Source organism: Camellia sinensis, chromosome 2 (genome assembly GCF_055761805.1).
Source record: "Camellia sinensis isolate YWXY chromosome 2, ASM5576180v1, whole genome shotgun sequence".
In the NCBI taxonomy this organism is placed as follows: domain Eukaryota; kingdom Viridiplantae; phylum Streptophyta; class Magnoliopsida; order Ericales; family Theaceae; genus Camellia; species Camellia sinensis.
The window spans coordinates 227,509,465-227,523,522 of NC_138962.1; positions in this window are offsets into that span (position 1 = coordinate 227,509,465).

A 14,058-nucleotide genomic window follows, 5' to 3' on the forward strand; every position below is an offset into this window, starting at 1 on the left:
GTTGTGTAATAGTCTTGACTAGCTTTGAGTTTTGAGGTTTCTTGCATGCTTAACTCGAGATATTTGCATGTTTTGGCATTATCGGGAATGTTATTTTAGAGCTTGTATAGCTGCCATACTTCCATATTTTTCCACTCTTTGAGTGCTCTTTAGAGTTATGTTTTTATGCCCTATATGTGAGCCATTGCATGAGCCCTATTTTTGTGCCTTTCAAAGCCATCATCCCAACTCATTTTGCTACTATTTTGGCCTACATATGGTCTGTTTGGGGTTGGTTTGGTCATTTGAGTATCGCCTTGCATGCTTCACTAGCTTTTGATACTTGAGCCTTTCGACATGCATTGCGTGAGTTATTTGCATGATTCGAAGTCATTTTGTATGCCATTTTAGTGCTGGTACATATGCCATTGTACTCCATGTTGCATCATTTCAATGCTTTTGGAAAGTTGTGTTTTGTGCCTTAGGCTTGGGTCCTTGCATTGTGCATGCTTGTATGTGTTTTATTGCTTTGATTTCATCACCATTGGCCATTGATTTGGACATGGTTGAGGTCTATCCATCTTGGTTTAAGTCCATTGTGTATTGAGTATGCCATGTGATTCATAGCATTGTGTATGCTAGTTGCATGTTTGCATGTCCATCCCTTGCATGTTTGCATGTCTAAGTTGTATCGCATTAGGTTGCATACTTGAGGTTGTATTGTGCATGACATGATTTGCTGCATTGTGTTTGGGATAAAAGTTAGCCCAAACACGGGAAACGAGGCATGTTTCATACTCGAAGTGATGAAACGTTCCTCGATTCCCGGTCGCCGACACTCTTGACTACACATGACGAAATTCTAGGCTTTAGGTGTTTATATATGCATTCATTCCATATTGAGCTGCGCAATTCGGCCCCTCGGCCATCATGCATCGAGATGCGTAATTGGTGGCCCGAGGGTCGAGACCTACACTCCCTTGAGCTTATGTAATGATAGGGAGGGTGGTCGCGCATACATGTGTTGCAAATACATTGCCACGTCTCTTTCTTGCCCTCTGTTGTAGAAAACCAGAAACCAGCAGCAAAAAATTGGTCGGCCGACCAGATAAAGTGGCTAGCCGACCACTTTTTCTGGTTTTCACCACAAAAATTGGTCGGCCGGTGGTCTCTAGGGCCAATATTTGGTCGGCCGCATCCCTACAGATTCCCAAGGTGGATTTTCATCTCTCTGGAGCTTGGTGCAAGTTTTTGAGATCAATTGCAAACAGAGGCAAGTCGGGGGCGTCGCGAGGGATTTCCAAACAAGGCGACTCGAGCATGCATGTATCCTTTGTCATCCAAAGCAGAGCTGAGGCAGCCTACATCATATAGTTTATACGCTTATTTAATTGCTAACTTAGTTAATTTGTTAATTAGTTAGAGTTGTGTAATAATTAGTTGTAGCTTGTTATTCATTCTGTTGTGTAATAACTAGTTTAATTAGATTAGCTTAGATTAGCTAGTCGGTTCTTTATTATTCATTTGGACCCTCCGTCGAGAGGGCACAACTGTTATAAATAAGTGTGCGTGTGTGTGATGCATGTCTTCCAACCCCCATTTCTTTCTCCTTTTTATTTACCAGCTTACGATGGTTAGTTTTAGGGCACGTTTCAATTAGCATCCTTATGCTCGCATGTTTGCATCCATTCATTTGTCTTGCATGCACTGGGCTCGGCACATCATACTTACTGCATTATGTTTCAATTCCTGTTTGAATACATGTATCAAATTGCATTTCACATGATATTTTAGAATAGCCGAGCCTATCTTAGTTGCATTTTGTATGTGTTGCATTAGGCAGGCATTCTTGACATAGCTAGGATCATGCATTGATTTCTAACATAGCCTTTGTTTTGGCTCGGAGTACTCGGTAAGTGTTTATGCTTTAGCATCCATGCATGTGTGTGAGTGACTGCCATGATAGCATGCTTGCCATGAGGCTAACTGCTTATGTGATATAACTGCCTGAATGCCTGTGGGTGAAGGTTAGGTTACTTGAATTGGAACAATTCATTGATTGCGAGTTTTAAGCCCACTTGAGAGTGGCGAATCACCGTGTTTTCTAAGCCCACCTGAGGGTGGCAAAATCCGTATTTTAGCCTACTTGCGAGTAGCAAACCGCTTTCAAAAACAAACATGAGATGTTTTGTTCCAATCTAGGCGATCCAGTCTATATTTGTATGCTGTGTGCATCACATAGTAATTCTAGGTTAATAACCAGAATAAGAGCACATGTGTTTTCAAAAACAAGATATCATGTTAGTAAATGCCGATCTTTGATCGGGCGAGCGGGGGTGCTCATTGCATGACCTTCCCCTCTCGTACCCAAGTTCCCGAGCCGAGGCAACTTTGGTGATGACGGGCACGTGGCCTTAGGCACGAGTCAGGGTTTCCTAAATTTTCCCAAAATAAAATATTTATGTGGCGACTCTGTATCTGGCAAAGTAGTCCATGTTTGGCACTTCTTTCTAAAAATCAGTTTTTCAAAACGATTTGCCGGATTTGGACTCTTGGTAATTTATAATCTCACATTGCACTTTGCAAGATCAGATTAAGAACCGTGACAGTGAGTCCAAACTGTAGTGAACCCAATGAACAAAACGGGATTTTCCCGGGACGTTCGGGCGCGTCTACACTTGCATCCATAATTAAACATCAACAAAATTACACCACTACATAATGTTCCATAATACATATATAATGTTTAACTACATAAAGTTGTTCATAATTCAAAATAACATAAACCAAAATTAAAAGTTTTCCTCATCATTCTCCGTGGATAACAAAAACAAAAGTTAGTCGCATTTTTCACAGGCATGCATTCCACAAGAAGCAAACTCCTACACGGGAAATATCTGAAAACAAAAAAATAAAAATAATGACAATATAATTATGTGTTAATATGTTAATTACAAAAAAATATAAAATTTAACTACTATACAATTATAAAGATAATTAAGTAAATAATTTTGTCTAGAAAGAAACTAATTTGTCTAGAGTGAAATTCGGCTCTAACTCCCAAACCGGGAATCCGATTCTAGTCCTGTCTTCTCCCACAAGTCTCTCGTGCCTAGACAGTCGTGTGTGCCAAGTTTCATGCTACTCCGATGCCATTTGGTATTTTGGGGCGTTAACACCTTGAATTTGAAGTTTCTTAAGAAACTAATTTGTATAGAGTGAAATCCGGCTCTAACTCCCAAACCGAAAATCCAATTCGAGTCCCGTCTTCTCCCACAAGTCTCTTGTGCCTAGGTGGTCATGTGTGCCAACGTTTAGTGATTTTGGGGCGTTAACACCTCGAATTATAAGTTTCTTAAGAAACTAATTTGTGTAGAGTGAAATCTGACTCTAACTCCTAAACTAGGAACCCGATTCGAGTCCCGTTTTCTCCCACAAGTCTCTCGTGCCTAGGCGGTCGTGTGTGCCAAGTTTGGTACTACTCCAATACAGTTTGGTGATTTTGGGGTGTTAATACCTTGAATTCTAAGTTTCTTAAGAAACTAGTTTGTCTAGAGTGAAATCCGGCTCTAACTCCCAAACTGGGAACCCGATTCGAGTCCTGTCTTCTCCCACAAATCTCTCGTGCCTAGGTGGTCGTGTGTGCCAAGTTTTATGCTACTCCGATGCCGTTTGGTGATTTTGGGGCGTTAACACCTCGAATTCTTAGTTTCATAAAAAACTAGTTTGTCTAGAGTGAAATTCGGCTCTAACTTCCAAACCGAGAACCCGATTCGAGTCCTGTCTTCTCCCACAAGTCTCTTGTGCCTAGGCAGTCGTGTGTGCTAAGTTTCGTGCTACTTCGACGCCATTTGGTGATTTTGGAGCTTTAACACCTCGAATTCTTAGTTTCATAAGAAACTAATTTGTCTAGAGTGAAATCCGGTTCTAACTCCCAAACCGGGAACCCGATTCGAGTTCCGTCTTCTCCCACAAATCTCTTGTGCCTAGGCAGTCGTGTGTGCCAAGTTTCATGCTAATCCGATTAGCATGAAACTAGTTTATTAATTAATTGTTAAAATACGAATCTGTGATAATGAAGAAAAAGAAAAAGATCATATACCTAACTAAATGATTTCATGAAAAAATTTGAATCCATCATAATGAAGAAAAAGTCAAGGAATTCAGAAGATCATAAACTTGCCTTAAAGATTTCAAGATTGCGACGCAAATGATACAAATCATTAGTAGGCAAAGATTGAGCCCACGGATCAGTTACTTTGACCACCAACTGGACAGTTGCATCTTAGTCAACATCTTTTTGAAAATGTGCAAGCTTTGAGTACACTTCAGAGGTAATCTCTAGAGACGCTTTTGGAACATCTAGCTTTCCATATATATACCTGAAATATCAAAAAGAAACTCGAGTCTTTATGTGCCATATGAGTTGGTTTTCATTGAAACATAGACATGACAATACATTCACAGGTACCCAAAATGCATGTTAAAGTTATCCAACATATATTGGTAGGCCTTCATCAAATATTTATAACAATCTATCTGTAGGCAATCCCAAATTAACTTGTTTCATGCAGTTACAAAGGTGTTTATTAACAGTAATTGCAATTGTTGTAGAGCATTCAGATAGATACTGCCTCATTTAATTCTTTCTAGTTAGTAAACTTCCCGTGTCTACAAGATTTCTTGTCAATTGTTCTTCATGTGAGCAGGCAAGTAGCCCACAACATGGCCCGTTGATCGTCCATCTGAAATTCGAGAGAAATGTAAATCTATTACTATCAACCAAGAAAAGAATGATAACCTCTACATAGAAGGAGGTAAGAGGTACACCTGCTCCTTTTGCAATGATGCCAAAAAGAAGTATATAACTTATGTTTGATAGAGACACACCCTGGACTCTCATATCACCAAGCGTAGGCAGCATGTCTTAGTAAAATGCCATAAAAATGTCTACTCGCAGAATAGAAGGTAAATCACCAGTTCATACAATCCAAACCAATAAGAGGTACCCTTGATTGACAAAAGGTATACTACCCCTTCAACATTTTCATAATTAAATACCATTCAAATTTCTATAATCTGGTCCTGCAAGCAACATACCTTCAGATGAGTGCAATATATCAACCAAATGGTGCGGCACTTCCTACAAAAAAATATATGAAAATTATAAATATAATAGTTGCACCAACTAAACAAAATTTATAGACAAGTTCCAGCCTTCGAATGTAGACCAAACAAGCCAACATAGGCAGCTAAGGAGCGTGGACACTTCTAAGAAGGTGGCATGTCATGTCGGACACCGTATCATATGAACACACATCCTAATAGGTCCAATATTGTTTAAAAATTTCTAGACTCTAACACACTTTAGGCACTTGAAAAACAAGTATTTATCGTCTAAAAACATATGAAACACATTAGAAGTTTGAATAAAAATAAAATAAAATAAAAATATTGTAAATTTATATATATTCTACTCCTTTACTTTAAAAATATACATTTTCAGTTGGGATAAAGCTATAAACATAGTTAGCGCGCGTGTTTATGTGCGTGCGTGTGTTTGTGTGCGTGCGTGTGTGTGTGTGTGTGTGTGTGTGTGTGTGTGTGAGAGAGAGAGAGAGAGAGAGAGAGAGAGAGAGAATTAATTACAAGAGAGCAAAGTTTTCAACTGATCTATTTGTTTTCATGCAAGGAGCACACCTAGAAGATTGAAAGCTTCAATTTACTTGAGCATATGATCCCCATAATTATAAAAGAAGACTAGGAAATAATGTTTAGCAGATAAGGAATCCTTACAACCAGTCACAGTGCTCAACTGCTCTATTAGTAAGCAATGTATTTTGTTTTTTTCTCTTCATATGACTAGACACAGGAGGAAGAATTAAAACCATAAGCTATTGAGCAAAGAACTCAAAAATTGACTCCTTGCTCTTGTTCAACGAAGACTTTTTAATTATGAGCCCATTATAGAAACCATTTTTGAGAAAGGCTAATGAAAAAACGAACTCTATGGAGTCTTATCACTGCCATGGCCAAGATTAAAAGTTTAGTCACTTAATGAAGATTTCGATTTTTGAACAATGGAAGGAATTTAATGGTTTACAAACAAAGAACCTAAGGGGCACCCAACTACAAATCTTTCATGTCTTTCATGGTTTCACCAACCTCTCTCATTATTCATAACAATTTTAGTTACCAGCTCTACTCAAATCAATTTTAGGCAAGTGTGTTTCTTGCTTTCCATATGACACAAATCTCCAACCATACGTGGAGCTAACCATCCTCACCACATGGTAGTTCTTTACCTACATCCTAATTATGGGATGAGAATCATGTGTTTTTGCTTGGGATATCCAAAAGAAATTGTAATTGGACTTTGCACAGATCGCCCAGTAGAACTATGATTTGTTTTATACACTAGTGTATCATGGTGTTTCCTAATCCTCATACACTAAGCTATCTTTTTTTCTGATGGATCTTCTAGTTGGACAGAAACTTGTAAACCCATTGATTGGGGTGTTGCCACAATAGTGACCAATGGACAGACAATCATGCTAAAAAAAAGGGTTCAATTCAAAGCATAGGCACACATACACAAGGTACGAGAAAGAAATAATCACTTGCAAAAAATTAGATAGACACTTTCAAACTCTCACATAAATAACTTTATAAAATTAAGCAATAACAACCAGATGACCATGATACATAATACATAATACAAGACATGTGAGCTATCTACATTCACACTCTCTAGGGTTTTACTCAAATTCAAGCACATTCTGATAAATGCATTCCAGAAAACAAGGTTCCTTGATTTCAACCCATACCCATAACAAGATACTATGCAAACAACTACCAAGCTAGCTTAATCTTATCCATATTATTATAGAATATTATAGAATATAAGAACACCTCTACAAGCTCTGAAGACTATTACGAATGAATGTTCTTGCTCTGTTCCAAAGTTCTGGTCTAGTTACGAGGCTTCAAATTATTTTGAAACAAGAAAACAAACAAAAAACAACACTACAAGTCTACAATATTTAACCCTATTTTCTGACATGACTTTTGAAGTAAAGAAAGCTTCGATTAAAAATAGAAAACTCACCTCTTTTGACAAATAGATTTTTCTTTGCCATCTCTGTGTACAAAACAGACTTTGATTCCGCATCAAACACCATCTCCTAAACCACAAAACTAAACCCAATAATAATTTAGTACAACAGAGATCGATTAATCAAAACAAATAATATAGGTAACGATTGTGAAGATGAGAACCTGAAGGGCATCCTTGGCAGCAATGGCAAAAGGAGGAGTAGTGAAGAGAGTGAAACCCATAGGATGTTTACCTTTTCAGTTAACCTGCGAAGCCTCGTAACCAGGTAACCATCTGAGAAGGTTCCGGAGTTCTCTCTCTTTCACGTCCTCGGGGAGGCCCCGATATGAAGATCGTTCCAACCTAGAAACTATCTAATGGATCTACTAATGATTTGAAAATGAATCGATCGAATTGATGAGATGAAATTGAAAAAGTACCTCGTCGCTGGAGAGGCGATTAGGGTTTTCCATGGGCATGGAATGGTGGTGAAGAGGAGGAGCAGCCGTGGGAGTAGGAGGAGGTGGAAGAATAGCCGCCGGCGGCCACTGTGGATGGTAGGGGTGGATTTTTTATCATTCGAACCTAGAAACCAAAGACAGTGATGAATCTAATGGATCTACTAATGATTTGAAAATGAATCGATCGAATTGATGAGATGAAATTGAAAATGTACCTCATCGTTGGAGAGGCGATTAGGGTTTTCCATGGGCATGGAATGGTGGTGAAGAGGAGGAGCAGCCACGAGAGTAGGAGGAGGTGGAGGAACAGTCGCTGGTGGCCACTACAGATGGTAAGGATGGATTTTTGATAGATTTTTTTTTGGGGGCCGGGGGGGGGGAGGGGAGAGGGAAAAACGAGCGCGAAGGGAAAAATAAGACTGAACACACAAATTGGTTTTTTTTTTTTTTTTTGCGGCGCCATATTTTACCATCACAAATGAAAATTTAAACAATAAAACGCGTAGTTTAACTAATTTTTTTTATTTGTTTCTATTTTTTTTTATAAATTTTTTGTTTGCAATGGCGCTTATTACCGTCTCAAAAAACTCTCTTATTTGCGACGGTAGTTCATGCCGTCACAAAAAACTCGTATTATTTGCGACTGTAGTTTTTGCCGTCGCAAAAACTTGCTTTTTGTGACAGGAAGTGGCGCTGTCGCTTAAACCCGATTTATTGGCGACGGCAAGTGGTGCTGTTGCAAAAACTCACTTTTTGCGACGGTAAATGGTACTGTCGCAAATACTTCCGTATTATATGCCCATTTTCTTGTAGTGATAAAGACAAATAATAATTATATTTGAAACAAAATGAAGTGAGAATAGCTGCTCCTTTAATTTTTCATAGTGATATGTGATGTTGGGAATATTGAAATTCTTTTTCTTCTCTTCAACTACTTTGGTAATGGTAACAAATAAGAAGTTTCTCTCTTTCACATTTCTTTTTTGATATTCTTCTTAATTACTCATATCAAAAACGAAAGAAAAGAAAAGAAAAAAAAAGAGAGAATATTTTTAAAAAAAATTTGTTGACCTTTGTAAAAGAGAGAATTATATCTTAATGGGACATAATTTTTTTTTTTATTTTTTATACAAACATGATAGAGTGCAAGTAACACTTACACCCTCACAGTTTTTTACTTGCACTCCACGAGAGAATGACTTACACTCACATACTTTTATTATTTTTTTTGTCTATTCCACTGTTGTAATTCTCCCTTTTTAAAATTGGTTTTGGGCCAGTGTCAATGAATTTATAAAGAGGTGAATTACGAGACAGGTACATCCTGTATTTAGAAGAAGGGCCTTGAAACTATTAAGCAAAAAAATCCTTTTACAAAAATGGGGGAAAAGGGAGAGTATAGAAGCATATAGGCATCATTTTTCTCGACAACCAAAGTCAGAAGTACCACAAAGCTCTTTTGTGAATCTCAATTCAAGCATCTCATTGACAAAAAAAAAAAAAAGAAAAAAAAAAAAAGAAATGTAAATTGTTATGCATTTGTGTATGTAATCTGTTGCCATATGTAATCTGTTGCCAAAAACAAATAAGATTATGCGCCGTTATCAACACAATACGTGCAAGACAAATCGATAGTGTTAAAATTCGAAATGTGTAAATCATATTGGTTCATTTTTATTTTTTTTTTGATACATTGGAAGGAATCAATTTCATACTATGAACAACTCATATTTTACAAAGTTTGAATAAATTAAAATTATAATATATATATTTTTTGAATATATACTACTTGTAACGTTTATGTTTATAGTTTTTTTTTTTTTTGGTTACATTTATAAAAATGTTGGAAAAGTACAAATATTGTTTGGTGTCTATTTTGAAAAAAAAAAAAAAAAAAAGTATGAACGGTTTACAAAATTTATTAACATATAATAATCACACAAAAATTTTTTTGAGTAAAAATAATTTGATTGTGATTGTTGAAGAATAAGTTACAGTAGGCTGCCGCAATTAGCACAGAAAAAGGTCATGTGATGTTTTTAGTGCAAGCAAAAAGTGTGATGTAGAGGCCACTAAACTCTTACTGACGGTGCCAAATTTCACAAAGGTGGTGTTTGGCAAGTGGGTTGGGGCTAAAATAGCTACAAAAGACAAAACAGGCTATTTTAGCCACAACAAACAAAACATCACATCCAACCCATAATCATTACACTCTTCTCTCACAAAAAAAAGCCAAAAAGCCAAAAAGCCCTTCCCAAACCAAGCTTTTTAGCCCAGGCTAAAATAGCCAAAAAAGCCAAAAAACCAAAAAGCCAACCCACTTCCCAAACGGAGGCAAAATGTTCTATACAAATTCAAATTGTGCATCTTCAACAATTCAAACTGATACTAAAATTTTATTTATATTATGGATTTCTATAGAAATTTGAAAAAAAAAAAGAAAAAAAAATTCTGTAAAATCTAATTATATTATATTCATATTTTATCTATTTTCTCTCTTTTCATTTTCAAACTCCTACTCAAATATATTATCCAAACACATCTTAAAGAAGTCAACTCTATTTTCAATGTTTTGATTTTCGCTTTAGAAAATAAAAATAATGAAAAGTTCAGTAATACTCATCATTTTGAATTTCTTGCAAAAGCAGTTTTCAAAAATTTAGAAACCTAAACAGTGGTTTGTAAAAATTGGGTCAGTATTAAATTATATATATATAATGTAATATTTTTTTTTTTGTGAAAACAATACCAAATGAGCCTGGGATGGGCTCAAAAGGCAGTTCCGTAAGCTTCTTGAATGAGCGACCCCAACCCCTCATAATTTGATACCAATCTTGCTGCCTACTGATTTTCGTTTAGCTGTATAGCCGAATCCGATCCTCACATTCTCTCTCTCTCTGTACTGCATTGAAAAATTTTGTGTACAAACTCAACCATCTCCTAGGAGGGGAGTTTGATTCTCTAATACTGTATTTGGTTAGGGGTCATGATTTGGTTAGGGGTCATGATTGAGAGCCCCTCCAATCACCACCCCACCATCCCACACACATTGACGGGTGGTGATTGGAGGAGAAGGAAAAAAAGAAAAAAGAAAAAAAATTGGCCAATCATGTTGAGAGGGGGTCAAAGGGCTGGGAGAAAAAGAGGGTTTGAGTCATTATTGTTTGGTTAGAGGATTTGAGAGAAATTTAAAAAACAATTGTGATAGAGACCCCCACACATACACGACCCCCACAACCCTTACCCTCATCACAACCTCTTATAATGTAGAACCCACACATACATGAGTGAACCTCACAGACCATCAAGAGCCAATATTAAATTGGGAGCCCCAAAAAAGGGCTCCCAAACATTTCTCTTTAAAAAAAGAAAGAGAAAAGATGTATAAAAATATGTGAAATGTAGGTATATTTTATTTATATTTCACCTATATTTTTTATTTTCCTTTCCAAATTCGTTCTCAAATCTCTCAATCAAACATAGAGTAAGGAGAATGTATCTAGTTTTATAGTCCAAATATGAGATTTGCATTCTTATGACGGCTAATATTGGGATTATCAATTCTTTTTTATTATGTATTTATATTTAGATTAACCCAAAGTTTTGAGTGAGGATTTATAAAATCTTATATATATATATATATATATAATTTAGCCAACTAATCTAAACATTTATTTATTTCTCCATTTTGTGTCTCACCTACTTAGGGATTCAATAATTTACCAAGTCCGAGTTAACTATATGTGTGTACTCTAATTTTTTTAGTTAAATTTAGAACTATTTATTTTATTAAATTATTAATCTAATTCCAAAATTATGTCTTCCAAACAAACGTATAAGTTCTCTACAACTTACAATCCTTTTATATTTATAAAATTCGATCATAAAATCATATGCAATCATCACATGAGCGAGAATCAGACATGTAGTGAGCACCGTCTAACCTCGTGTGAGACAATTGCAATTTATCTCAAGCTTATAAATAAGGAGGATAGATCAGCATTTCAATTCAAGTGCTCATTCATTCCATAACATACTTTGTAGATTGGAACACTCTATTCTCTACCACCAAATTTTAGCAAATTATGGCAAGCCAACAACAACAACAACCCTCTCCCCCTCGCCCATGGCTCCGAATTGCTTCCATGGCTCGCCCAACCGCCCGAACCCCAACCCCACTGGCTCAACCTTCTCCTCCCCCCCAGCCAAGGCCACCTTTTATCCGACCCACATTTAACCAAACACTTGCTACCCCAACTCCGCCACCGCCACCGCCGCCACAAACACCACCTCCAACCACCACAACATCTTCTTTCTCGGCACCACCCTCTCCAAAACTATTGCCACCTTCCCCACCACCACCACCACCACCACCTCCTCCAGTATCTGCTGCTCCCTCCCCCACCACCACCACCACCGCGACCGCTCGTGTGGCCACCCCAGTACCCTCCCCCACAACCACCAAACCTCAAGCAAACACCCCATCTCCATCCCCTATGATCAAGCCCCACACTCCTCCACCATCTCCACTTAAGCTTCCTCCTCCGGCAGCCCAATTAAAGTCCAACAACAGTCCTCTGGAAGACGACCAGAAAACCGTCCTGGTCCAAGAAAAAACCGTTGAAAAGCCTATGGTGATTCCCAGAGCTTCCAACCCAGACCTCCAATGGCAAATCAATAACACCAGAACTAAAGATTATGGAGTGTTTGGGATGAGGGTTATCACAATTGCAGGGGAAAACAGAGGTGCTGTCATGGAGTTGAGTCATTCTTCTTCCGACAAGCCTCAGATTCTTTACAAGAAAGCCAGTGATGGCGAAAAATCGGGATTGGACAGCAGCAATGATGAAGAAGGGAAGAAGAAGAACAAAGACAAGAGTAGTGAGAAAGCAATGGCAATGCATTCTTCTTCATCATCACCACGGAATGTATTCCTGAACAGCAATGTACAGGGTGTGAACAATTCATTACTTTACAATTGTTCTTGCACTCACAATGACCCTGGTATCCACCTTTCTCTTTCAAGAAACACCAATGGTAGTGTTAAAGACCGCATGCACAGCCAGAAATAGTCATTCTAGGAAGACAGAGACTAGAACCGGACACAGAAAACAAATTAATGGATAAGATTTTTGAAAAAATTACTATCTGTTCGTGCGTTTTCTGTGTCAGGTTTTGTTTGATTTTTGTGTTTCTAGTCTTGAGAAAAAATCAAAAAAAGAAAAGGAGGGAATTATTTGCTTTTGAGTTTCATTTTGATGTACTATATTTATATATATACACTATAATGGGAATAATGTGAGTAGAGTGATGATGAAAAGGGACATGGATTCTGATTCTTCCATTGCTGCACTTCATTGTCATGGAAGGTCACTGAAAAGGGTCCATTGGCCAGTCTTATATTATGTGTTTGGTAAGCGTGAAAATAAATTATGTATAAGGAAGCAAGTACTATCATGGGAATAAGTGGTGGGAGAAAATCCAAGTTGGATGACTAGCTACATTGTACTACAGATAAAGCAATGTTGGAAACGTGATGGTTCAATTTTCCTCAAGTTAATTACATGCAATTAGTTTTTCTATAGGAATCTTAATTTGTGTATGTGACAATCTTTTATGCTCCATGGAGAAATGAATGGTATGCGAATTTAAAAAAGGCCATGTTGTAAGAAATGTTATCTGATTTTGTAAACATTATTTATGTTACTTTATGGTAAAAGTTAGAAATAAACGAATATATGATATATACCTTAAAGTGAAAATTACAAACTATTCTGATACATTTGTAGTTATGCTATGAATGACGTGGTGTAAATGCTATCAATCATTTTGGTACAAAAAAAAAAGTCTTGACATATTGCAATATTTGTTATAGAACGTTGTGATAAGGTGCAATGTCTCTTTTTAAGGTGCACCAATAATGCTACACTTACTACCTTTATATACCATCTTTAATGGACATTTTATGTGTTAGCACACCATTGATGTAAAGAGTCTTATCAATCATGTTTATTTTTAAAAATATATTAACATATAAAGTGATACATTAAGGTGGTATAAAAAAGTGTTAAGATTATTGGGGCTCGTATGTATTAAATTTCATTGACCCGAGCAACCCTATCAGTTGTTGGATTAGTCAATTCATTAATTTTTTGGTCTAGTGGGATAATTAATATTATAATTATTAGAATAATATTTTTTTCAAAGAGTATGCAAACGGGTTGGAATTGGGTGAGAGTTTTGGGTTGAAGAGCCCAATTGTTTGTTTCCAATGTGAATTTTGACTTTGCCCTTCTTGCCTCACTTGTTTCTTTTGGTAGGATTCGTGGATTTGAGTTGAATAGTAATTTAAATTTATTTTAAAAATGTAACAAGTTTTAAAATGTAATTAAATTTAATTTGATTATTTTTCAAATCGATCTCAAACGAGTTTTAATCGAATGAATAGCAAATTTTTTTATAGTGCATATAATCAAATCGAATCAATTAATAAGATGTTTAAATTTACTTCAAAAACTTAAT